Source organism: Montipora capricornis, unplaced genomic scaffold (genome assembly GCF_036669925.1).
Source record: "Montipora capricornis isolate CH-2021 unplaced genomic scaffold, ASM3666992v2 scaffold_431, whole genome shotgun sequence".
Lineage (NCBI taxonomy): Eukaryota > Metazoa > Cnidaria > Anthozoa > Scleractinia > Acroporidae > Montipora > Montipora capricornis.
The window spans coordinates 143,558-169,205 of NW_027180164.1; the positions used below are offsets into that span (position 1 = coordinate 143,558).

At 47.2% G+C, this 25,648-nt stretch overlaps 12 non-coding genes and 2 pseudogenes across 12 annotated transcripts; 4 read left to right on the top strand and 10 right to left on the bottom strand.

Annotated features, from left to right (window-relative positions):
- Positions 1–5,803: 5,803 nt before the first annotated feature.
- Positions 5,804–5,922, top strand: LOC138035774 (5S ribosomal RNA). Its single transcript, XR_011129753.1, has one exon. It is a non-coding gene; the product is annotated as a 5S ribosomal RNA (ribosomal RNA).
- Positions 5,923–6,962: 1,040 nt separating this feature from the next.
- Positions 6,963–7,126, bottom strand: LOC138035811 (U1 spliceosomal RNA). Its single transcript, XR_011129788.1, has one exon. It is a non-coding gene; the product is annotated as a U1 spliceosomal RNA (small nuclear RNA).
- A 184-nt stretch (positions 7,127–7,310) lies between these two features.
- On the bottom strand, positions 7,311–7,496 carry LOC138035761 (U2 spliceosomal RNA). The gene has a single exon (XR_011129741.1). It is a non-coding gene; the product is annotated as a U2 spliceosomal RNA (small nuclear RNA).
- An 870-nt stretch (positions 7,497–8,366) lies between these two features.
- LOC138035751 (U2 spliceosomal RNA) lies at positions 8,367–8,570 on the bottom strand (annotated as a pseudogene).
- Positions 8,571–14,219: 5,649 nt separating this feature from the next.
- Positions 14,220–14,338, top strand: LOC138035775 (5S ribosomal RNA). Its single transcript, XR_011129754.1, has one exon. It is a non-coding gene; the product is annotated as a 5S ribosomal RNA (ribosomal RNA).
- A 1,041-nt stretch (positions 14,339–15,379) lies between these two features.
- On the bottom strand, positions 15,380–15,543 carry LOC138035798 (U1 spliceosomal RNA). The gene has a single exon (XR_011129776.1). It is a non-coding gene; the product is annotated as a U1 spliceosomal RNA (small nuclear RNA).
- A 184-nt stretch (positions 15,544–15,727) lies between these two features.
- On the bottom strand, positions 15,728–15,918 carry LOC138035721 (U2 spliceosomal RNA). Its single transcript, XR_011129716.1, has one exon. It is a non-coding gene; the product is annotated as a U2 spliceosomal RNA (small nuclear RNA).
- A 302-nt stretch (positions 15,919–16,220) lies between these two features.
- Positions 16,221–16,339, top strand: LOC138035776 (5S ribosomal RNA). Its single transcript, XR_011129755.1, has one exon. It is a non-coding gene; the product is annotated as a 5S ribosomal RNA (ribosomal RNA).
- Positions 16,340–17,377: 1,038 nt separating this feature from the next.
- LOC138035692 (U1 spliceosomal RNA) lies at positions 17,378–17,541 on the bottom strand. The gene has a single exon (XR_011129688.1). It is a non-coding gene; the product is annotated as a U1 spliceosomal RNA (small nuclear RNA).
- Positions 17,542–17,729: 188 nt separating this feature from the next.
- Positions 17,730–17,926, bottom strand: LOC138035730 (U2 spliceosomal RNA). Its single transcript, XR_011129724.1, has one exon. It is a non-coding gene; the product is annotated as a U2 spliceosomal RNA (small nuclear RNA).
- Positions 17,927–18,228: 302 nt separating this feature from the next.
- Positions 18,229–18,347, top strand: LOC138035793 (5S ribosomal RNA). Its single transcript, XR_011129771.1, has one exon. It is a non-coding gene; the product is annotated as a 5S ribosomal RNA (ribosomal RNA).
- A 1,040-nt stretch (positions 18,348–19,387) lies between these two features.
- On the bottom strand, positions 19,388–19,551 carry LOC138035693 (U1 spliceosomal RNA). The gene has a single exon (XR_011129689.1). It is a non-coding gene; the product is annotated as a U1 spliceosomal RNA (small nuclear RNA).
- Positions 19,552–19,735: 184 nt separating this feature from the next.
- On the bottom strand, positions 19,736–19,921 carry LOC138035762 (U2 spliceosomal RNA). Its single transcript, XR_011129742.1, has one exon. It is a non-coding gene; the product is annotated as a U2 spliceosomal RNA (small nuclear RNA).
- An 870-nt stretch (positions 19,922–20,791) lies between these two features.
- Positions 20,792–20,995, bottom strand: LOC138035752 (U2 spliceosomal RNA; annotated as a pseudogene).
- Between the last annotated feature and the right edge of the window lie 4,653 nt (positions 20,996–25,648).

Here is a 25,648-nt window from a genome sequence, read left to right on the forward strand (position 1 = left end):
GGGAGAGACCACAAAGAAGAAAAGCGACTGTCTGAAAGGCGAAAGTGATCGAGCTTAATTCGACTACGGAGATCGCCAGAAACAAAACGGATAATAGCCCGATGATCTTCTTTACCGTTATAAAAGGTGGCCTTATTGCGAAAAAGCCAAACACCGTAGAGAATGGTCTTGATAATGTGGCGCGCAATGCGAGCCCTCTTTGTAACGAGAGGGGGCCAAATAAAAAAGAACACGAAGGGGACATTTAAGGTAAGCCGAAAGCCTAGCACACGATCTAAAATTGGGGAAAAACGGGACCAAACCCGCTTAACCCGAGGGCAATGCAAAAAACAATGATCTATAGTCTCTCGTCTAGGGCAAGAAGCACAGAAAGCCGAGTTAATATATCCCCAATTAGCAAGGGAATCGCGAACCTTAACACCGCGGAGAGCGATTAGCCACAAGAGATCATTTTTAGGATTTTCGGTAAGAGAATCTCGAACGAGAGACCAATGATCATTGAGTGAAAAAGAAGAGCCACAAACCTGGGTCCAAAATCTATGCAAGATAGGAGAGGAGGAATTCGAGGAAAGTAGTTTCAAATATAAACGCTTAGAAGTTAAGTCGCAATTACCAACGGATAAAAGAGTTTCGAGACAGCGGGCGTAAAAAGGAGACGGAAAGCAGGCAGAAGGGGCAAAATTATCGCGCAAACAGTTCCACTGGGGGCGAAGAGAAGACAAACGTCTACCAACAAAATATTTACAAAGATAAAAACTAGAATCGTGAGGCGAGTCCAAAGTAAAAGCCATCCCCGCTAACTGCAAGGCAAGGCACTTAACACTAAAGTTAATAATACCTATACCCCCTTGCGCAGCGCTTAAATATAAAGTATTACGAGCAACCGTCTCAATTTTACAACCCCAAAGAAAAGGCCAGATGAAACTATTGATACGGGAAAGGACCCAGGCAGGGGGAAGCAAAACCCTAGCTAGATACATCAGCTTACTTAACCCTAAGGTGTTAATAAGGAGAGCCTTGCCTAGGAAGGACAAAGAACGAGATCTCCAAAGATTGAGGGACTTCTCTAGTTTGTTTAGTTTAGGTTGCCAATTATCATTCTCAACAGGGATAGTACCAAAAAAGACCCCAAGAATTTTCATTTTCTTGACCCAAGTAAGTCCAAGGGGTTCGTCAGTCCGAGAACGCCAAGCACCGAGCCACATGGCCTCCGTTTTCGACTTATTTAGCTTAGCTCCAGAACCACGTTCGTAAACACTAACACAATCAAAAAGCTTATTTAGAGAGAAAAGGTCTTTCAAAACAGCAGTAGTGTCATCAGCATAAAGGCGAACCTTGGCCTGCAAACCCCTTGCACCAGGAAGTAAAAACCCCTCAATCTCAGGAGATCTACGGATCAGGTTAGCAAGAACTTCTACACATAAAACATAAAGTAGAGGAGAGAGAGGATCCCCCTGACGGACGCCCCGTTCAAGGGGGATACTCTCAGTAAGCCAATCGTTAAGGATGATACGCATGCAAGCACCATTATAAAAGGTACTAATCCAGCGACAAAAATCAGAACCAAAACCGTAAACATTAAGCAGCTCTAGAAGGAAGACGCGATCGACTCGGTCGAAGGCTTTTTCTTGATCTAAACTAATCAAAATAGCAGACTCATTTGTTTGCTCAATGTGGCTCAAAACATCGCGCAACAAACTCACATTAGAGAAGATTGAACGACCCGGAACAGAGCAAGATTGATCAGGGGAAACTATGTGATGCATAACCGAAGAAAGACGAGTTGTGATAGCTTTAGAGATAATCTTATAATCCACATTGAGCAAAGAAATGGGCCTCCAGTTTTTCAAATTCTTAATATCCCCACGCTTCTTATAAATAAGGCGAGTAACGCTTCCTTTCATAGAATCCGAAAGTTCAGAGTCATGGAAACATTGGTTTGCGACTGATAGCAAAAGGGGGCCCAGAATGTCCCAAAAACGCAAGTAAAATTCGACAGACAAACCATCAGAACCAGGTGACCTTCCTAGGCTAAGGCTCCTTAATGAAATAGTCAATTCATCTAAAGTTAAAAGTCCCTCGCATGAGTCGCGCAGAGGAGGAGAAAGCGAAGAAGGAATAGAATCAAAACAGGATTGTTTACACACAGGATCAATAACCTCTTGCGAGAAAAGATTTGAATAAAAGCGCACGTGCGCACGTTCAATCTCCTCCCGAGTGAAAACTTCAATGTCATTATCATTCAAAATGGAAGAAACGTTATTACGGTCTAAGCGCTCACGTTCTAACTTGAAGAAGAAGCGTGAAGGCTTCTCGCCCTCCTCAAGCCACTGGACGCGAGAACGGATTTTAGAGCCTTCCAAAACACGCAAGGTAAGAGCATTCAGTTCAGATTCAAGCCGAGAAATTTCAGGGGCGACCGAAAGGTCGCCACAGACAAGACGGCGCTTGAGACCAATTATTGCATTAGTTATAAGGACGCGCTCATGCGAGAGACTTCTACGTTTATTCTTAGCAAAGGAAATAATTTCCGAGCGAATAGAGTCCTTAAAAAAGTCCCACCAACATTTGACTGACGGAAAATAGTCAACGCAATCGGAGAGCTCGCGAATCTTAGCATCAAAGGAAAGACAAAAATCGCTATCATTCAAAAGGGAGGAATTAAATTTCCATAAGCCCGGACCACGCATATAATTAGACTCCAATTTTAAAGAAAGATTAACAAAATCATGATCAGAAAAGGCGCAAGGAGAAATGTCACAGGACTGAACTAAGGGGAATAAATTTCGGGAAACAAAAAATTTGTCAAGGCGCGAGCCGATGGAAAAATTAGAATTAAACCAAGAGCACGCTCGGACACGGGGATGCAATTTGCGCCAAGCATCTTCAAGGTAAAGTGAACGACGAAAGTCAGAGAGGTATTTTGCAATGGAAACATTGCCACCAAATTTATCTAAATCAGATTCATAGCAATTGAAATCACCGGCAATAATAGTAAAATCAGCAGGAAGGCAGAAAGCATGCAGATTCTCGAAAAACACTTTTCGGTCAGTCAAAAGGGTGGGCGCATAAATATTAATAATATTAAACTTACGATTATTATACTCAACGAGTAAACTAAGGACACGTCCATCATGATCTCTACGCCAAGATAAAACTTGACCATCAAAACGATCGGAAATCAAAATAATAACACCAGCCTGTTTACCAACAGCAGGGGACCAAAAAGATGGCCCACTCCAGTCAGCAACCAGGGAATTAAAGGCAACAGGATCAGATATTAAAGTCTCCTGAATGCAGATAATACCGAAACCGAAACGAACATAATCAAGCAAAGCTTTCCGAGTAGCCCGATTAGAACCACGTGAATTAATTGAAATTAAATTAAATATAGAGGTCATGATGGACGGCTTTTTTTCGTAGGCACACGCGAAGGATTCGTTGACTTACGAACAGGCACAATGGTTGGAGTGACATTAGCAGGTGTCCGGCTGGATCCTCTCTTGACAGCTCGTCCCAACGTACGAGTTGGGAAAAGGTCAGGCGCAGGAGTATAATCATCTGAGTCAGAATCATCAGAAACGACGAGAGGATGGTCACCAGGGTCAGAAAGCAGCGGGCGAGAGGTCTGTAAAGGCGAATCAGCATCAAGGTCAGGATCAGTATCGTCAGAAGCAACGTCAACGTCAAGATCAGGAACAGCATCAGGAACAGGGTCAGCGACAGGGGCAGGAACATTATCAGGATCGGAGTTGTCATCAGGGTAATCAGGAAGGGAGTCAGGCGGAGGATCGGCAACATCCATAGCATAGGCTACTTCGGCATCGGAGGCAGCTTCTACCAAGGCTGGATTAGAGGGCGCATAGGAAGCCAAAATACTCTGGGACTGAGAAAGGTCAGAAGAAAGAGGAGGGGAAGATTGTATCTGCGAAGGGGCCGAGTGCTCAGAAGAAGGCTGCAAAGAGGAAGACTGCGACGAGGATTGGGAAGAGCAGGATGAAGATAGTTGGCTAGTAGGCTGCGAAGGTCGATTAGAGGGCTGAACAGCAGGTTGAAGGTCAGGAGACGGCTGGGGAGGAGGGTCATCCGGCTTGTCAGCATCTCGGTAAGATCGAGGACGGCGATGCCACGAATGCTGACAATCGATAGCCTTATGGCCTTGGTCACGACACACACAGCAGAAATCCTCTTCAGGGCATTCCTTAAACATATGACCAACGTGCTCGCAATTGTAGCAGAAGGTATTAGGGCAATCCTTAGCCATATGATCGGGGAGGTTGCACTTTCGACAAGTAGGCGTCTGATTGTCATGACGAACACGGACTAGAACCCGGCCAAAACGAAGAAAGGAAGGGATAGATTTGGACAGGACCATACCAAAGACCCGAGTTCCATTGTCCAACGCAGGGTAGTTCTGGTGTTTACTACGTCGAGTAAACTTCACAGTACCATAGGGAGCAAGACGCATATGAAGCGCAGAATCAGGAAGCTCATAAGGAGCACCAAAAACAGCAACATAGACGATACGGGGATTACCAGAAGCTGTAGGGGCACCAGAGCGGAGGAAACGAGGAACCAACGATGAAGCCCGAAGAAAGGTGTTACGATAATCTTCTTTGGCAAAGGTGACACACACTTGCTGCGGGGAAACCCATTGGACGCAGCGAACAGCAGCAGAAGGGATCTGGCAGGTCTCTAGGTCGGCAAAAAGATCCTTTAAAGCAAAGTCGCCATCAGGTTTCGGAAAAAAGGCAGAACACGGTCTCTCTGGCAAGCGGTTGTAAACAGAAAAATTCTCTCTCTCAAAGGTAGACGGAACAAAACGGCTGCGAACAGGAGGATTATTGACGAGCGGAACAGGGTCACCAGACCCGGCAGTGACACCAGCATATGACATAACAGTATCCGATGAGGCAGCAGCAATATCAGAGGAAGGATTCACAACAACATTCTCAGAAACATGATCCATAGGGGCGTCGCCCCAATTAACACGTGTATCAGTATCAGCATCCATGGAATCGCAATAGCAAGGATACCACAAGGAACGAAAAACCTACTACCAAAATGGTAGGGCTTCGCCCTGGGAGAACCCACAAAACATCGGCCAAAAAGACTTAGCCAAAAGGCCGAGAAGCGATGCCATAACATGCTCGCCGCAGACGGAGAGCTGCTAGTCTCCTGGTAGCGAGATATGGTGGTCTAATAGTAATCCGGCCCAAGTAGGGCATCTCCAAAGACAGCCTAAAAACGAGGCCGGCGCACACAACGATTGTCTACTTGTACAGTGGATGGACGGACGGACGGACGGCAGGCAGCCACAGCCACCAGGACTGCATGGCATTTGCGTTGACGGCAAGAGGACAAATCCACATGGTGTTTCCTCCGACCTCTTTTTCACTTTCCCCTTATAAAAGAGTAAATTTTCACGGCAAATTACTTGTCTACGACCATACCACAGGGAAAACACCGGTTCTCGTCCGATCACCGAAGTTAAGCCCCGATGCCATAACATGCTCGCAGCAGACGGAGTGCTGCTAGTCTCCTGGTCGCGAGATATGGTGGTCTGATTGTAATCCGTCCCAAGTAGGGAATCTACAAAGCCAACCTGAAAACGAGGCCGGCGCACACAACGATTGTCTACTTGTACAGTGGATGGACGGACGGACGGACGGCAGGCAGCCACAGCCACCAGGACTGCATGGCATTTGCGTTGACGGCAAGAGGACAAATCCACATGGTGTTTCCTCCGACCTCTTTTTCACTTTCCCCTTATAAAAGAGTAAATTTTCACGGCAAATTACTTGTCTACGACCATACCACAGGGAAAACACCGGTTCTCGTCCGATCACCGAAGTTAAGCCCTGTCGGGCGGGGTTAGTACTTGGATGGGAGACCGCCTGGGAATACCCCGTGTTGTAGGCTTCCCTTTTTCGTTCTATCCAGTTCATCATCTCAAAGAATCTCAGTTCCCCCACCAAAGAAAGTTCCAATACAGCTTTTTTTAAAACACAACATGTCAAGCAAATGTCAAAAATGAGAAATGCAACAAAAACAAAATAGTTCACACGGGAAAGGCGAACTTATATTCCCGAGGGAGCGCGTGCGCGCGAGATCTTATCAAACAAGGTTTATGACATCAAAGCTATCTTTTTGTCTGAGCAAAGAACAGGACACGGCAAGTGTGAAATTGACGCACTGTTATGCATTGGATGAAAAGACAAACTAGTTAGTGGGGAACATGTGCATACAACGACGGCTAGAAAATTATAAAATTGATCTAGCGAAAACGTGACTTGGTGGAGTTGACATCTTCACTGTTCTCTGCTCAACACGGACAGTATTCACGCCCCATTTGTTCAAAGGGTGAACAACATTATTCAGAAAATAAGTCACTATCCTTCCTGAGTATAATACATTTACTTTCGCGATAACAATTCAATTAATTCATAACACAGAGAAACGACAACGTGCGTGTTGGCCACAGAAATGTAACGCCAACTGCCCTGGCCACTTCTCATGTTACTCAATGCACGCCGGATCGCCAGAAGGCAACATAGTACAAGGGAGGCATAAGAAATCTATCACGCTTACAGATAGGCGATCGAACATTGCAAACATACATCTACTTACGTTTTGCAAACGATGCAAGAGGATAAGTGCTCCATCTGCCCTTCGGTACTTTCTTGTTTCACTCGTCGATCGATCTATCCTCGATGATTTCTCTGCAGCAACGAAGAATGCAAGAAATGAAGTGAGGTTCCGCTCCGCACTGCACCCACCAAATAACTCAAACATTCAACGACATTTCAATTCACGGCAAACTCACCTTGTCCTTGGTTACTCCGTTCCGTTCAGTCCCGTCCCGTCAGTAAACGACAGGGCATCTTTCCATGCTTGCCTGACTGACTGAAATCACACCAACAAACCATCGCATTAGTGCCATTCCTTTCCCGAGGTGGGTGCGGGGACTAGCGCGAACGCAGGTCCCCACTACCAGAAATTATACGCTCGAGTTACCCACATTTGGGGTAATCGCAAGGGTCAACCCAATCGAAGTGCAATGAAAGAGCCTCACCTTGAGAGGACTGCCTCCCTGATCACAGTGCCTCCCGCGTCAGGTAAGTATGAACTTTTTCAGCCTTCCCATGGACCGCAAAACGCAACTGCTCTGCACATAGCTTGTGGTGGCTTCTTGTCGTCCCAGAACCGGTAAGGCAGGCCGGTGACTCCCTCCTTCCTAGGGAAGAGAAGAGAAGGTGGAAGCTGGTCAGTCAGTTGTTTTACTTTCAATTGTTTATTTCTTCCCCGGAGGGAAGTGGGCCACACTCGGAGGTAGTGCTATACCGAGGCAACCCGTGGCCGGGACGAGGCAAGCCTCTTTTCCACGGCCCAGTTCCAAAAATCAGTTTAATATATGAGCTGCTCGATGAGCAGCGCAAAAAAAAGCGCACAACCAAACACAAGACGCAACACAGGGCAGCACAAGGGCGAGCAAAACGAGAAGGCGACACCGGCAATGAAGACACAGCGGGCAGTGAACGACGAGTAGGGGGCGAAGCAAAAACACTGGGCACAACACGGGGAGACGACACAGGCGAAGCAACAGCAGCAGGCGACGACACAGGCGTAGACAACGGAGGCGAAACAGCAGCGGGTGAAGACACCGAACACAAACCACAGGTAGACTCAGCAACAGACTTTACAGGCAGAGCAGCAGCGGACGAGGGCCAAAACAGACGAAGACACAGGCAAGGCAGGAGGGCGACAAGCACCAGACGAAGACGGTAAGCTCAAATATACAGCACGAGTAGACTCAGCGGCAGACTTTCCATAAACAGGCAAAGGAGGAACAGCGGGTGCGGACGACAAACGAACACGGGCAGGATCAGCGGCGGTTAACAGACAAGACAGATCATCAAGGCACACGTTTAAAGGCAAGGACTGATGCGACGACTTCATACTAGAACTGGATGACGAAAAACAGGATACAGAACACAGAACAGAAACAGCCGATGAAGATACCACAAGGGGGGAAATATCAGCTTCCATTCTCAAATTAAAGCCACGGACGGAAGAAAACTCCAGAAAAAAAAATACTCCCGGCCTGGCACCGCGCTCACCCAGCAGGCTTCCGATAGGCACAAAGTCCTAGTGCGTAATAGCCCGCGTCAGGTAAGTATGAACTTTTTCAGCCTTCCCATGGACCGCAAAAACGCAACTGCTCTGCACATAGCTTGTGGTGGCTTCTTGTCGTCCCAGAACCGGTAAGGCAGGCCGGTGACTCCTCCTTTCCTAGGGAAGAGAAGAGAAGGTGGAAGCTGGTCAGTCAGTTGTTTTACTTTCAATTGTTTATTTCTTCCCCGGAGGGAAGTGGGCCACACTCGGAGGTAGTGCTATACCGAGGCAACCGTGGCCGGGACGAGGCAAGCCTCTTTTCCACGGCCCAGTTCCAAAAATCAGTTTAATATATGAGCTGCTCGATGAGCAGCGTATCAGATATTAAGCTGATAAGAACAGATACTTTTTTTTTTTTTTTTTTTTTTTTTTTTTTTCGTTTTATTTACATATATACAGTGGGGCAGGCGGAGGAAGCTCCGCTCGAGCCCTTAATTGACACTAGTAATGTTTAAATGCGAAGTTGAAATGAAAACGAGGCTAAAGTACAATATAGTGTTGACGTACCTATGACTAAGAAAAAATTCTGGAGACACCTCGTTTGATTTACACTCCAGAATGCCAAAAATGCTGAGAAATATTATTGAAAGCGACTTCATAATCTACTAGATTACTAATTTTATTAAGCGGATGAGTGTAAAATTTTTTGATTGTGTTTATTTTTTTGGCAAGTCAGTTGAAAAGGCAAGCCAGGGATCGGGAGCGGCCGAGCGGCCGCGGGGGGGGCCTGGGAGCCCGCCCCTTGCAAGGCCCGGCCCCAAGGCTCGGCCACCACCCTCCGTGTCCCTGCCTAAATGATTAAGCGTAGCTTATCGTTGTCTACGCTACACAATATGCCATATGGGCCCAGATTTCAGGAATTCATTGAGGGGATAAATAGGAGTACGCCGCGGAGAGACGCGTGCGTACCCTTGTTTTATTTTATTGATTACAGCCTGGGCGGACGTACCCTTCTGTTCGAAAGTACGAAGGTTCCGCGCCGCCCAGATTTCATTAAGAGTAATATTAAACAAAAACCTAGAAATTAAGTTCGCTTTGGAGGACTGGTCCATCCTGAGGGAGGCCATGTCCGAAAAAAAACTAGAGCTGGACTTAGAGTAAAAGCTTTAGAATAAAAAGGATGTATGATTTGAAAAACCCACGCCCACACCTGGGGTGCATTATTGCATTCACAGAAGGCGTGAGAGAAAGATTCGGTAAGGCCACAGGTGGCACAACGCTCGCTAACTCGGAGCCGGCGCCACCGTTTTAGAAACGCCCGAGTTTTAATAACTCCATGGGCCAAGCGCCACGCGATATCAGCTTCCCAATTAGTACTCAGACCACCATATATACTGCTCGGCCAGATGTTGCGCCAAGGTAAAGTGATGGACAGTTTCCCCTCCCAAGGCGAATGTGCAAGGCAGTCGCCGGGTGAGGGGTTTCACGAGTTTTCTCGTAGAAGGTTTTAACGGTATAGTCTGGTAGCAGGGTTAGATCTAGATTAAGGCGGTCAACCGCTGTGAGGATGTGTTGATAATACAAAGGGGGATGACCCCCGATGTATTTCGGTACACAGAGTTTGACCTCAGGAAAGACCAGCTTTTAGTCGTACGACTCAAGGCTAAGCCAATCCAGAATCTAGCGAAGTAGACCCACTTTAGAGTCGCAAGTTTGGTCCCCTATACAGGGAACCCAACGCAATTTTAGGGCCCGGGCCTTCTCTTGCGGGTTGACAACTGCCAGGCCTCCTTGAGCTAAGGGGAGCTGACATGTCGACCTCGCCACCAGTTCTGTCTTGCTGTTCCACAAGAAGTCATAGATCGCTTTATTAACTCTTGTGTGAACCCATTCGGGCATCGGGTAAACTGAAGCTGTGTACCAGAGTCCCGAGGCGCCCAGAATGTTGGTAATTAGCGCTTTACCGCGTAGCGATAAAGTGCGTTGTTTCCAAAGGTTAAGGCGATTCACCAATTTAGATAAGCGATTATCCCAGTTAGCGTGATCCAGGTTTTCGTTACCAAAATACAACCCAAGGATTTTAAGCTTGTCTGTTACCATGTGTGATGTTTACAGGGCCGGTTGGCCGACCGGCTGATCTGCCAATCCACAAGCCCTCGGTTTTTGTGTTGCATTAAGGCGCGAACCAGATCCCCTTTTCGAAGATGTTGACAATGTGAAAACATTGTGTGATGGAATAATCGTTAGCTAAAATTAGCGTCGTGTCATCAGCGTACTGTGACACTTTACTTTGTTGTTGGTTTGAACCGGGGATTTGAATTCCCTCGATCGTTTCGTCCCGGCGAATCGCTTGACCTAAGGTTTCAACTACCAAGCAGTACAGTAGCGGTGATAGCGGGCAACCTTGCCGAACGCCTCGTTCGAGGCGAAAAGGCGAAAAGAAAGCCAGCCATTGTTAAATGACGTTAGAGGTGATGTCGTTATAAACAACATCAACCCAACGGCGGAAATGAGGCCGAAATTGAAACGAGTTAAACACGCGTTGTAGAAACCCGTGGTTAACTCGGTCAAAAGCCTTTTCCTGATCCAGACTAATAATAGCGGCCGATAGTTTCTTTGTGTTTTCACATAGTCAATAGTGTCCCCCGTGTAAAAAGAGATTCTCGTAGATACTACGATCCGGAATACCGCAAGTTTGATCTTTGTTTATGATCCGTGGGTAGAACATGACGTAATCTATTTGCTAACACTTTTGTACAGATCTTGTAGTCAGTGTTTAGTAAGGAAATAGGTCGCCAGTTCTTAAGCTCGAGTGGATCATCTTTCTTATATAAGAGACGAATGATCCCTCGGCGTTGGGTCTCAGACAAAGAGCCGTGTTGAAAGGAATAATTTAGTATTTCCACCAAATCAGGTCCTATCAAGCCCCAGAAACGGCGATAAAATTCAACCGGTAAGCCGTCGCTCCCCGGGGACTTGTTTGTTGACATTTGTGAAGCCGCTTCGAAACACTCAGCGAGTGTAAGTTCGCCTTCACAAAGTGCCTGATCGTCGCTAGTCAGAAACTGGTCTAATTGTTCTAATAGCCAGTCTTGGCTTTCCAGGTCGACCGGTTCGGCAGTGTAGAGATTTTTGGTAAAAATCTCTGCATTCCCGAAGAATGTTTTTTATCGGACGTGACTGAGGTGTTATTGACACGTAATTCAGAAATTGCATTCCGTGACTGACGCTTGTTTTCGAGTTGGAAGAAATACCTCGTCGGTTTTTCTCCCATCTCGATCCATTGCTCTTTGCTACGGATCATAGCCCCTTCTACGGCGCGATCATCGATTGTTTTGAGTAGATCTTTGATCTCTGCAAGGCGAACGTGATCGGCGGCGGTGTTTGAATTACCGCGAGCTGTTATAAGCCGGAACTCGTGTTCTAAATTGGATTTTTTCTCGCCTTCTCTCACGGCTTTGTTCAATGCTGTGGGAGATGGCGATTTCTTTTAGCTGTAATTTACCAGCGTCCCACCAGATCCGTGGATCGGTGAAAGCCGGTTTGTTGTCTTGCCAGGCCGGCCAGAAATTATTTACAGCTGAACAGAAAGATTCTGATTTTAACAGCTGAGTGTTAAAATTTCAGACGCCACGTCCTCTCGGGTTTGAATTTCCGAGCGTGACCTTTAGACTAATGATATGATGGTCTGAGTACCCAAAGGAGTTGCATTTAAAATTGGTGATGCGTGATCTCCAAGCCTGGGAGTATAGAAACCGATCCAGCCGGCAGCCCACACTGTGAGGGCCGTTAAACCATGTAAACAAACGCCCGGTAGGGAAATTAACACGATAATAGTCTTCTAAATTTAAAGAGTCAGTGAAAGCATGGAGTTGTGTGACAGCCCTGTCTCCAAAGCTGTCATCGCCGCCCCATTTGTCTAGCTGAATATCTGGAACACAATTAAAATCGCCGACCACAAAGGTGTCGAGATTCGGAAATGGGAAACGCCAGAGGTTGTCAAAAAAATAATTCACGTTCTGCGTGGAGGTTTGGCGCGTACACGTTGACAACTTGGAAAAAACATTTATCAAATTCGAGTTTAACAGTAATGACCCGGCCGGCCAAATCGGTGTGGAAATCGGCGATTTTCACTGAACTGTTCGGATGAACAAGCACAGCAACTCCCGCCGATCTATTTGAACCTGGAGACCACGCGCACTGGCCTCCCCAATCATTCTCCCAAGCCTTACCGGAAAGGGAGTCGGCAAGGTGTGTTTCTTGCAGAAAAAATAAATCAGAATTTAGGGATTTTAGGGATTCAAAAACTTTGACTCGTTTATGGCGTTCGGCGATGCCGTTAACATTAACAGAAACTATCGAGACAGCCATAGTGACGAGTACGAGGAAAAAAACTATGTTATGTCTTAACATTAACATAATGATAACAACAAAAGGGGAATAAACTGGTATCACTTAACGTTTAAAATAAGGTCGGTTGATCCCTACGTAAATCCTCACAGATAGTCATGAGACTAGCAAAGGCGTCCGCTTTGAGTGTTCCTCTCAAGGTCTGCCACTTTTCCTTTTCCTTGTCGTTTACATTGTTTCTGGACACCTTTCGAGGATCCGCGTCCGCGAAGTTGCCGAGTAGATGTTGGAGGTAAAAGGAACGGATGGAGTAAAAACGGTCGCCGTCCACATGATGCATGAGTTTGGTCCTAGCTGGACCGCGTTCCTTTAGTGCCTGAAGAAAGGCCTTTTCAAAAACAGCAATCTGCTCGCTAGCTATAGTCTTTTTTGCCGAGGGGTTGTCATCTTTGACTGGCGAGGAGGGTGGGCGTTTACGCGTGACTTCGGAAGAATCTTGAGATTCAGAAAATAAGACCTGCGTTACTGCGTTTCGCATAGCTTGTCGGCGTGGCGGTTTCTTCTGATTGCGATGGCGCAGTGTCCATAGTGTCCTCGGTTGGTGCCGGTGTTTGAGGCGTCTCAGAGTTGCTCGCGATATTATCCCCGGGGGGCGAAGGATTTCTTCGAGGCCTCGCTTTTTGCGGGCAGTGTTGGACCACATGCTCAGCCGAACCACAGCGATAACATGTAATGGGTTGCCCCGTATATTTGAAATGGATTTCGACGCCGTTGGTGACGATTTTCCGAGGGAGATCCTTGTCCAGAGAGATGAACTCGGCCACGCGAATTCCGCGCTCAATGTGCGAGAAGCCCTCCTCGTTGTAATAAAGACGCCTGAGAGCGTCGGTCTTCAACTTGCCGTAACCTTTAAGAAAAGACACGAGATCCAAGTCCGGGTATTCCACAGACACAAAAATTGACACATGAATTGAGCGAGCCCCGAGGAGTCGCAACGGTTTTTAACGGTTGTTTTCGTAGTCGAAGCCAGCCTGGGCCAGACGTGACGCATTTTCTGTAGTATCCAAAGTGATGTCGAAGCATTTGCCTCCGAACATGGGGACAACGCCAGTAATTGAAGGCTGGAAAGCCGGTAAGGATCGGACGAGCGTAAGAGCATCTAGCTCCATTCCATCTTCTACAATGAGGCGGACCGAACGCTTGTGAGCGAACGCATTGCGAGGTCTCGCGCGGCCATCTTCAATACGCCACTCCGAAAACGTCAGGAAATCCAAAAAAAAAAAAAACTTGTTACGGACTCCAAATACTCCAAAAGGCTGGGCAAAAACACACTAGAAACTTCCTCAGACGAAAAAAACCGGTGATCCGGGACGCGAAAAGACTAAAAAATTCTCAAAACTTTCGGAGCTAAGACCCACGCGTGATCTTAGCCAAAAGGCCGAGAAGCGATGCCATAACATGCTCGCAGCAGACGGAGTGCTGCTAGTCTCCTGGTCGCGAGATATGGTGGTCTGATTGTAATCCGTCCCAAGTAGGGAATCTACAAAGCCAACCTGAAAACGAGGCGAGGCGCACACAAAACGATTGTCTACTTGTACAGTGGATGGACGGACGGACGGACGGCAGGCAGCCACAGCCACCAGGACTGCATGGCATTTGCGTTGACGGCAAGAGGGACAAATCCACATGGTGTTTCCTCCGACCTCTTTTTTCACTTTCCCTTATAAAGAGTAAATTTTCACGGCAAATTACTTGTCTACGACCATACCACAGGGAAAACACCGGTTCTCGTCCGATCACCGAAGTTAAGCCCTGTCGGGCGGGGTTAGTACTTGGATGGGAGACCGCCTGGGAATACCCCGTGTTGTAGGCTTCCCTTTTTCGTTCTATCCAGTTCATCATCTCAAAGAATCTCAGTTCCCCCACCAAAGAAAGTTCCAATACAGCTTTTTTTAAAACACAACATGTCAAGCAAATGTCAAAAATGAGAAATGCAACAAAAACAAAATAGTTCACACGGGAAAAGGCGAACTTATATTCCCGAGGGAGCGCGTGCGCGCGAGATCTTATCAAACAAGGTTTATGACATCAAAGCTATCTTTTTGTCTGAGCAAAGAACAGGACACGGCAAGTGTGAAATTGACGCACTGTTATGCATTGGATGAAAAGACAAACTAGTTAGTGGGGAACATGTGCATACAACGACGGCTAGAAAATTATAAAATTGATCTAGCGAAAACGTGACTTGGTGGAGTTGACATCTTCACTGTTCTCTGCTCAACACGGACAGTATTCACGCCCCATTTGTTCAAAGGGTGAACAACATTATTCAGAAAATAAGTCACTATCCTTCCTGAGTATAATACATTACTTTCGCGATAACAATTCAATTAATTCATAACACAGAGAAACGACAACGTGCGTGTTGGCCACAGAAATGTAACGCCAACTGCCCTGGCCACTTCTCATGTTACTCAATGCACGCCGGATCGCCAGAAGGCAACAATAGTACAAGGGAGGCATAAGAAATCTATCACGCTTACAGATAGGCGATCGAACATTGCAAACATACATCTACTTACGTTTTGCAAACGATGCAAGAGGATAAGTGCTCCATCTGCCCTTCGGTACTTTCTTGTTTCACTCGTCGATCGATCTATCCTCGATGATTTCTCTGCAGCAACGAAGAATGCAAGAAATGAAGTGAGGTTCCGCTCCGCACTGCACCCACCAAATAACTCAAACATTCAACGACATTTCAATTCACGGCAAAACTCACCTTGTCCTTGGTTACTCCGTTCCGTTCAGTCCCGTCCCGTCAGTAAACGACAGGGCATCTTCCATGCTTGCCTGACTGACTGAAATCACACCAACAAACCATCGCATTAGTGCCATTCCTTTCCCGAGGTGGGTGCGGGGACTAGCGCGAACGCAGGTCCCCACTACCAGAAATTATACGCTCGAGTTACCCACATTGGGGTAATCGCAAGGGTCAACCCCAATCGAAGTGCAATGAAAGAGCCTCACCTTGAGAGGACTGCCTCCCTGATCACAGTGCCTCCCGCGTCAGGTAAGTATGAACTTTTTCAGCCTTCCCATGGACCGCAAAACGCAACTGCTCTGCACATAGCTTGTGGTGGCTTCTTGTCGTCCCAGAACCGGTAAGGCAGGCCGGTGACTCCCTCCTTCCTAGGGAAGAGAAGAGAAGGTGGAAGCTGGTCAGTCAGTTGTTTTACTTTCAATTGTTTATTTCTTCCCCGGAGGGAAGTGGGCCACACTCGGAGGTAGTGCTATACCGAGGCAACCCGTGGCCGGGACGAGGCAAGCCTCTTTTCCACGGCCCAGTTCCAAAATCAGTTTAATATATGAGCTGCTCGATGAGCAGCGTATCAGATATTAAGCTGATAAGAACAGATACTACACTTGATCTTAGCCAAAAGGCCGAGAAGCGATGCCATAACATGCTCGCAGCAGACGGAGTGCTGCTAGTCTCCTGGTCGCGAGATATGGTGGTCTGATTGTAATCCGTCCCAAGTAGGGAATCTACAAAGCCAACCTGAAAACGAGGCCGGCGCACACAACGATTGTCTACTTGTACAGTGGATGGACGGACGGACGGACGGCAGGCAGCCACAGCCACCAGGACTGCATGGCATTTGCGTTGACGGCAAGAGGACAAATCCACATGGTGTTTTCCTCCGACCTCTTTTTCACTTTCCCCTTATAAAAGAGTAAATTTTCACGGCAAATTATGTGTCTACGACCATACCACAGGGAAAACACCGGTTCTCGTCCGATCACCGAAGTTAAGCCCTGTCGGGCGGGGTTAGTACTTGGATGGGAGACCGCCTGGGAATACCCCGTGTTGTAGGCTTCCCTTTTTCGTTCTATCCAGTTCATCATCTCAAAGAATCTCAGTTCCCCCACCAAAGAAAGTTCCAATACAGCTTTTTTTAAAACACAACATGTCAAGCAAATGTCAAAAATGAGAAATGCAACAAAAACAAAATAGTTCACACGGGAAAGGCGAACTTATATTCCCGAGGGAGCGCGTGCGCGCGAGATCTTATCAAACAAGGTTTATGACATCAAAGCTATCTTTTTGTCTGAGCAAAGAACAGGACACGGCAAGTGTGAAATTGACGCACTGTTATGCATTGGATGAAAAGACAAAACTAGTTAGTGGGGAACATGTGCATACAACGACGGCTAGAAAATTATAAAATTGATCTAGCGAAAACGTGACTTGTGGAGTTGACATCTTCACTGTTCTCTGCTCAACACGGACAGTATTCACGCCCATTTGTTCAAAGGGTGAACAACATTATTCAGAAAATAAGTCACTATCCTTCCTGAGTATAATACATTTACTTTCGCGATAACAATTCAATTAATTCATAACACAGAGAAACGACAACGTGCGTGTTGGCCACAGAAAATGTAACGCCAACTGCCCTGGCCACTTCTCATGTTACTCAATGCACGCCGGATCGCCAGAAGGCACATAGTACAAGGGAGGCATAAGAAATCTATCACGCTACAGATAGGCGATCGAACATTGCAAACATACATCTACTTACGTTTTGCAAACGATGCAAGAGGATAAGTGCTCCATCTGCCCTTCGGTACTTTCTTGTTTCACTCGTCGATCGATCTATCCTCGATGATTTCTCTGCAGCAACGAAGAATGCAAGAAATGAAGTGAGGTTCCGCTCCGCACTGCACCCACCAAATAACTCAAACATTCAACGACATTTCAATTCACGGCAAACTCACCTTGTCCTTGGTTACTCCGTTCCGTTCAGTCCCGTCCCGTCAGTAAACGACAGGGCATCTTTCCATGCTTGCCTGACTGACTGAAATCACACCAACAAACCATCGCATTAGTGCCATTCCTTTCCCGAGGTGGGTGCGGGGACTAGCGCGAACGCAGGTCCCCACTACCAGAAATTATACGCTCGAGTTACCCACATTTGGGGTAATCGCAAGGGTCAACCCAATCGAAGTGCAATGAAAGAGCCTCACCTTGAGAGGACTGCCTCCCTGATCACAGTGCCTCCCGCGTCAGGTAAGTATGAACTTTTTCAGCCTTCCCATGGACCGCAAAACGCAACTGCTCTGCACATAGCTTGTGGGTGGCTTCTTGTCGTCCCAGAACCGGTAAGGCAGGCCGGTGACTCCCTCCTTCCTAGGGAAGAGAAGAGAAGGTGGAAGCTGGTCAGTCAGTTTGTTTTACTTTCAATTGTTTATTTTTCTTCCCCGGAGGGAAGTGGGCCACACTCGGAGGTAGGTAGTGCTATACCGAGGCAACCCGTGGCCGGGACGAGGCAAGCCTCTTTTCCACGGCCCCAGTTCCAAAAATCAGTTTAATATATGAGCTGCTCGATGAGCAGCGTATCAGATATTAAGCTGATAAGAACAGATACTACACTTGATCTTAGCCAAAAGGCCGAGAAGCCGATGCCATAACATGCTCGCAGCAGACGGAGTGCTGCTAGTCTCCTGGTCGCGAGATATGGTGGTCTGATTGTAATCCGTCCCAAGTAGGGAATCTACAAAGCCAACCTGAAAACGAGGCCGGCGCACACAACGATTGTCTACTTGTACAGTGGATGGACGGACGGACGGACGGCAGGCAGCCACAGCCACCAGGACTGCATGGCATTTGCGTTGACGGCAAGAGGACAAATCCACATGGTGTTTCCTCCGACCTCTTTTTCACTTTCCCCTTATAAAAGAGTAAATTTTCACGGCAAATTACTTGTCTACGACCATACCACAGGGAAAACACCGGTTCTCGTCCGATCACCGAAGTTAAGCCCTGTCGGGCGGGGTTAGTACTTTGATGGGAGACCGCCTGGGAATACCCCGTGTTGTAGGCTTCCCTTTTTCGTTCTATCCAGTTCATCATCTCAAAGAATCTCAGTTCCCCCACCAAAGAAAGTTCCAATACAGCTTTTTTTAAAACACAACATGTCAAGCAAATGTCAAAAATGAGAAATGCAACAAAAACAAAATAGTTCACACGGGAAAGGCGAACTTATATTCCCGAGGGAGCGCGTGCGCGCGAGATCTTATCAAACAAGGTTTATGACATCAAAGCTATCTTTTTGTCTGAGCAAAGAACAGGACACGGCAAGTGTGAAATTGACGCACTGTTATGCATTGGATGAAAAGACAAACTAGTTAGTGGGGAACATGTGCATACAACGACGGCTAGAAAATTATAAAATTGATCTAGCGAAAACGTGACTTGGTGGAGTTGACATCTTCACTGTTCTCTGCTCAACACGGACAGTATTCACGCCCCATTTGTTCAAAGGGTGAACAACATTATTCAGAAAATAAGTCACTATCCTTCCTGAGTATAATACATTTACTTTCGCGATAACAATTCAATTAATTCATAACACAGAGAAACGACAACGTGCGTGTTGGCCACAGAAATGTAACGCCAACTGCCCTGGCCACTTCTCATGTTACTCAATGCACGCCGGATCGCCAGAAGGCAACATAGTACAAGGGAGGCATAAGAAATCTATCACGCTTACAGATAGGCGATCGAACATTGCAAACATACATCTACTTACGTTTTGCAAACGATGCAAGAGGATAAGTGCTCCATCTGCCCTTCGGTACTTTCTTGTTTCACTCGTCGATCGATCTATCCTCGATGATTTCTCTGCAGCAACGAAGAATGCAAGAAATGAAGTGAGGTTCCGCTCCGCACTGCACCCACCAAATAACTCAAACATTCAACGACATTTCAATTCACGGCAAACTCACCTTGTCCTTGGTTACTCCGTTCCGTTCAGTCCCGTCCCGTCAGTAAACGACAGGGCATCTTTCCATGCTTGCCTGACTGACTGAAATCACACCAACAAACCATCGCATTAGTGCCATTCCTTTCCCGAGGTGGGTGCGGGGACTAGCGCGAACGCAGGTCCCCACTACCAGAAATTATACGCTCGAGTTACCCACATTTGGGGTAATCGCAAGGGTCAACCCAATCGAAGTGCAATGAAAGAGCCTCACCTTGAGAGGACTGCCTCCCTGATCACAGTGCCTCCCGCGTCAGGTAAGTATGAACTTTTTCAGCCTTCCCATGGACCGCAAAACGCAACTGCTCTGCACATAGCTTGTGGTGGCTTCTTGTCGTCCCAGAACCGGTAAGGCAGGCCGGTGACTCCCTCCTTCCTAGGGAAGAGAAGAGAAGGTGGAAGCTGGTCAGTCAGTTGTTTTACTTTCAATTGTTTATTTCTTCCCCGGAGGGAAGTGGGCCACACTCGGAGGTAGTGCTATACCGAGGCAACCCGTGGCCGGGACGAGGCAAGCCTCTTTTCCACGGCCCAGTTCCAAAAATCAGTTTAATATATGAGCTGCTCGATGAGCAGCGCAAAAAAAAGCGCACAACCAAACACAAGACGCAACACAGGGCAGCACAAGGGCGAGCAAAACGAGAAGGCGACACCGGCAATGAAGACACAGCGGGCAGTGAACGACGAGTAGGGGGCGAAGCAAAAACACTGGGCACAACACGGGGAGACGACACAGGCGAAGCAACAGCAGCAGGCGACGACACAGGCGTAGACAACGGAGGCGAAACAGCAGCGGGTGAAGACACCGAACACAAACCACAGGTAGACTCAGCAACAGACTTTACAGGCAGAGCAGCAGCGGACGAGGGCCAAAACAGACGAAGACACAGGCAAGGCAGGAGGGCGACAAGCACCAGACGAAGACGGTAAGCTCAAATATACAGCACGAGTAGACTCAGCGGCAGACTTTCCATAAACAGGCAAAGGAGGAACAGCGGGTGCGGACGACAAACGAACACGGGCAGGATCAGCGGCGGTTAACAGACAAGACAGATCATCAAGGCACACGTTTAAAGGCAAGGACTGATGCGACGACTTCATACTAGAACTGGATGACGAAAAACAGGATACAGAACACAGAACAGAAACAGCCGATGAAGATACCACAAGGGGGGAAATATCAGCTTCCATTCTCAAATTAAAGCCACGGACGGAAGAAAACTCCAGAAAAAAAAATACTCCCGGCCTGGCACCGCGCTCACCCAGCAGGCTTCCGATAGGCACAAAGTCCTAGTGCGTAATAGCCCGCGTCAGGTAAGTATGAACTTTTTCAGCCTTCCCATGGACCGCAAAAACGCAACTGCTCTGCACATAGCTTGTGGTGGCTTCTTGTCGTCCCAGAACCGGTAAGGCAGGCCGGTGACTCCTCCTTTCCTAGGGAAGAGAAGAGAAGGTGGAAGCTGGTCAGTCAGTTGTTTTACTTTCAATTGTTTATTTCTTCCCCGGAGGGAAGTGGGCCACACTCGGAGGTAGTGCTATACCGAGGCAACCGTGGCCGGGACGAGGCAAGCCTCTTTTCCACGGCCCAGTTCCAAAAATCAGTTTAATATATGAGCTGCTCGATGAGCAGCGTATCAGATATTAAGCTGATAAGAACAGATACTTTTTTTTTTTTTTTTTTTTTTTTTTTTTTTCGTTTTATTTACATATATACAGTGGGGCAGGCGGAGGAAGCTCCGCTCGAGCCCTTAATTGACACTAGTAATGTTTAAATGCGAAGTTGAAATGAAAACGAGGCTAAAGTACAATATAGTGTTGACGTACCTATGACTAAGAAAAAATTCTGGAGACACCTCGTTTGATTTACACTCCAGAATGCCAAAAATGCTGAGAAATATTATTGAAAGCGACTTCATAATCTACTAGATTACTAATTTTATTAAGCGGATGAGTGTAAAATTTTTTGATTGTGTTTATTTTTTTGGCAAGTCAGTTGAAAAGGCAAGCCAGGGATCGGGAGCGGCCGAGCGGCCGCGGGGGGGGCCTGGGAGCCCGCCCCTTGCAAGGCCCGGCCCCAAGGCTCGGCCACCACCCTCCGTGTCCCTGCCTAAATGATTAAGCGTAGCTTATCGTTGTCTACGCTACACAATATGCCATATGGGCCCAGATTTCAGGAATTCATTGAGGGGATAAATAGGAGTACGCCGCGGAGAGACGCGTGCGTACCCTTGTTTTATTTTATTGATTACAGCCTGGGCGGACGTACCCTTCTGTTCGAAAGTACGAAGGTTCCGCGCCGCCCAGATTTCATTAAGAGTAATATTAAACAAAAACCTAGAAATTAAGTTCGCTTTGGAGGACTGGTCCATCCTGAGGGAGGCCATGTCCGAAAAAAAACTAGAGCTGGACTTAGAGTAAAAGCTTTAGAATAAAAAGGATGTATGATTTGAAAAACCCACGCCCACACCTGGGGTGCATTATTGCATTCACAGAAGGCGTGAGAGAAAGATTCGGTAAGGCCACAGGTGGCACAACGCTCGCTAACTCGGAGCCGGCGCCACCGTTTTAGAAACGCCCGAGTTTTAATAACTCCATGGGCCAAGCGCCACGCGATATCAGCTTCCCAATTAGTACTCAGACCACCATATATACTGCTCGGCCAGATGTTGCGCCAAGGTAAAGTGATGGACAGTTTCCCCTCCCAAGGCGAATGTGCAAGGCAGTCGCCGGGTGAGGGGTTTCACGAGTTTTCTCGTAGAAGGTTTTAACGGTATAGTCTGGTAGCAGGGTTAGATCTAGATTAAGGCGGTCAACCGCTGTGAGGATGTGTTGATAATACAAAGGGGGATGACCCCCGATGTATTTCGGTACACAGAGTTTGACCTCAGGAAAGACCAGCTTTTAGTCGTACGACTCAAGGCTAAGCCAATCCAGAATCTAGCGAAGTAGACCCACTTTAGAGTCGCAAGTTTGGTCCCCTATACAGGGAACCCAACGCAATTTTAGGGCCCGGGCCTTCTCTTGCGGGTTGACAACTGCCAGGCCTCCTTGAGCTAAGGGGAGCTGACATGTCGACCTCGCCACCAGTTCTGTCTTGCTGTTCCACAAGAAGTCATAGATCGCTTTATTAACTCTTGTGTGAACCCATTCGGGCATCGGGTAAACTGAAGCTGTGTACCAGAGTCCCGAGGCGCCCAGAATGTTGGTAATTAGCGCTTTACCGCGTAGCGATAAAGTGCGTTGTTTCCAAAGGTTAAGGCGATTCACCAATTTAGATAAGCGATTATCCCAGTTAGCGTGATCCAGGTTTTCGTTACCAAAATACAACCCAAGGATTTTAAGCTTGTCTGTTACCATGTGTGATGTTTACAGGGCCGGTTGGCCGACCGGCTGATCTGCCAATCCACAAGCCCTCGGTTTTTGTGTTGCATTAAGGCGCGAACCAGATCCCCTTTTCGAAGATGTTGACAATGTGAAAACATTGTGTGATGGAATAATCGTTAGCTAAAATTAGCGTCGTGTCATCAGCGTACTGTGACACTTTACTTTGTTGTTGGTTTGAACCGGGGATTTGAATTCCCTCGATCGTTTCGTCCCGGCGAATCGCTTGACCTAAGGTTTCAACTACCAAGCAGTACAGTAGCGGTGATAGCGGGCAACCTTGCCGAACGCCTCGTTCGAGGCGAAAAGGCGAAAAGAAAGCCAGCCATTGTTAAATGACGTTAGAGGTGATGTCGTTATAAACAACATCAACCCAACGGCGGAAATGAGGCCGAAATTGAAACGAGTTAAACACGCGTTGTAGAAACCCGTGGTTAACTCGGTCAAAAGCCTTTTCCTGATCCAGACTAATAATAGCGGCCGATAGTTTCTTTGTGTTTTCACATAGTCAATAGTGTCCCCCGTGTAAAAAGAGATTCTCGTAGATACTACGATCCGGAATACCGCAAGTTTGATCTTTGTTTATGATCCGTGGGTAGAACATGACGTAATCTATTTGCTAACACTTTTGTACAGATCTTGTAGTCAGTGTTTAGTAAGGAAATAGGTCGCCAGTTCTTAAGCTCGAGTGGATCATCTTTCTTATATAAGAGACGAATGATCCCTCGGCGTTGGGTCTCAGACAAAGAGCCGTGTTGAAAGGAATAATTTAGTATTTCCACCAAATCAGGTCCTATCAAGCCCCAGAAACGGCGATAAAATTCAACCGGTAAGCCGTCGCTCCCCGGGGACTTGTTTGTTGACATTTGTGAAGCCGCTTCGAAACACTCAGCGAGTGTAAGTTCGCCTTCACAAAGTGCCTGATCGTCGCTAGTCAGAAACTGGTCTAATTGTTCTAATAGCCAGTCTTGGCTTTCCAGGTCGACCGGTTCGGCAGTGTAGAGATTTTTGGTAAAAATCTCTGCATTCCCGAAGAATGTTTTTTATCGGACGTGACTGAGGTGTTATTGACACGTAATTCAGAAATTGCATTCCGTGACTGACGCTTGTTTTCGAGTTGGAAGAAATACCTCGTCGGTTTTTCTCCCATCTCGATCCATTGCTCTTTGCTACGGATCATAGCCCCTTCTACGGCGCGATCATCGATTGTTTTGAGTAGATCTTTGATCTCTGCAAGGCGAACGTGATCGGCGGCGGTGTTTGAATTACCGCGAGCTGTTATAAGCCGGAACTCGTGTTCTAAATTGGATTTTTTCTCGCCTTCTCTCACGGCTTTGTTCAATGCTGTGGGAGATGGCGATTTCTTTTAGCTGTAATTTACCAGCGTCCCACCAGATCCGTGGATCGGTGAAAGCCGGTTTGTTGTCTTGCCAGGCCGGCCAGAAATTATTTACAGCTGAACAGAAAGATTCTGATTTTAACAGCTGAGTGTTAAAATTTCAGACGCCACGTCCTCTCGGGTTTGAATTTCCGAGCGTGACCTTTAGACTAATGATATGATGGTCTGAGTACCCAAAGGAGTTGCATTTAAAATTGGTGATGCGTGATCTCCAAGCCTGGGAGTATAGAAACCGATCCAGCCGGCAGCCCACACTGTGAGGGCCGTTAAACCATGTAAACAAACGCCCGGTAGGGAAATTAACACGATAATAGTCTTCTAAATTTAAAGAGTCAGTGAAAGCATGGAGTTGTGTGACAGCCCTGTCTCCAAAGCTGTCATCGCCGCCCCATTTGTCTAGCTGAATATCTGGAACACAATTAAAATCGCCGACCACAAAGGTGTCGAGATTCGGAAATGGGAAACGCCAGAGGTTGTCAAAAAAATAATTCACGTTCTGCGTGGAGGTTTGGCGCGTACACGTTGACAACTTGGAAAAAACATTTATCAAATTCGAGTTTAACAGTAATGACCCGGCCGGCCAAATCGGTGTGGAAATCGGCGATTTTCACTGAACTGTTCGGATGAACAAGCACAGCAACTCCCGCCGATCTATTTGAACCTGGAGACCACGCGCACTGGCCTCCCCAATCATTCTCCCAAGCCTTACCGGAAAGGGAGTCGGCAAGGTGTGTTTCTTGCAGAAAAAATAAATCAGAATTTAGGGATTTTAGGGATTCAAAAACTTTGACTCGTTTATGGCGTTCGGCGATGCCGTTAACATTAACAGAAACTATCGAGACAGCCATAGTGACGAGTACGAGGAAAAAAACTATGTTATGTCTTAACATTAACATAATGATAACAACAAAAGGGGAATAAACTGGTATCACTTAACGTTTAAAATAAGGTCGGTTGATCCCTACGTAAATCCTCACAGATAGTCATGAGACTAGCAAAGGCGTCCGCTTTGAGTGTTCCTCTCAAGGTCTGCCACTTTTCCTTTTCCTTGTCGTTTACATTGTTTCTGGACACCTTTCGAGGATCCGCGTCCGCGAAGTTGCCGAGTAGATGTTGGAGGTAAAAGGAACGGATGGAGTAAAAACGGTCGCCGTCCACATGATGCATGAGTTTGGTCCTAGCTGGACCGCGTTCCTTTAGTGCCTGAAGAAAGGCCTTTTCAAAAACAGCAATCTGCTCGCTAGCTATAGTCTTTTTTGCCGAGGGGTTGTCATCTTTGACTGGCGAGGAGGGTGGGCGTTTACGCGTGACTTCGGAAGAATCTTGAGATTCAGAAAATAAGACCTGCGTTACTGCGTTTCGCATAGCTTGTCGGCGTGGCGGTTTCTTCTGATTGCGATGGCGCAGTGTCCATAGTGTCCTCGGTTGGTGCCGGTGTTTGAGGCGTCTCAGAGTTGCTCGCGATATTATCCCCGGGGGGCGAAGGATTTCTTCGAGGCCTCGCTTTTTGCGGGCAGTGTTGGACCACATGCTCAGCCGAACCACAGCGATAACATGTAATGGGTTGCCCCGTATATTTGAAATG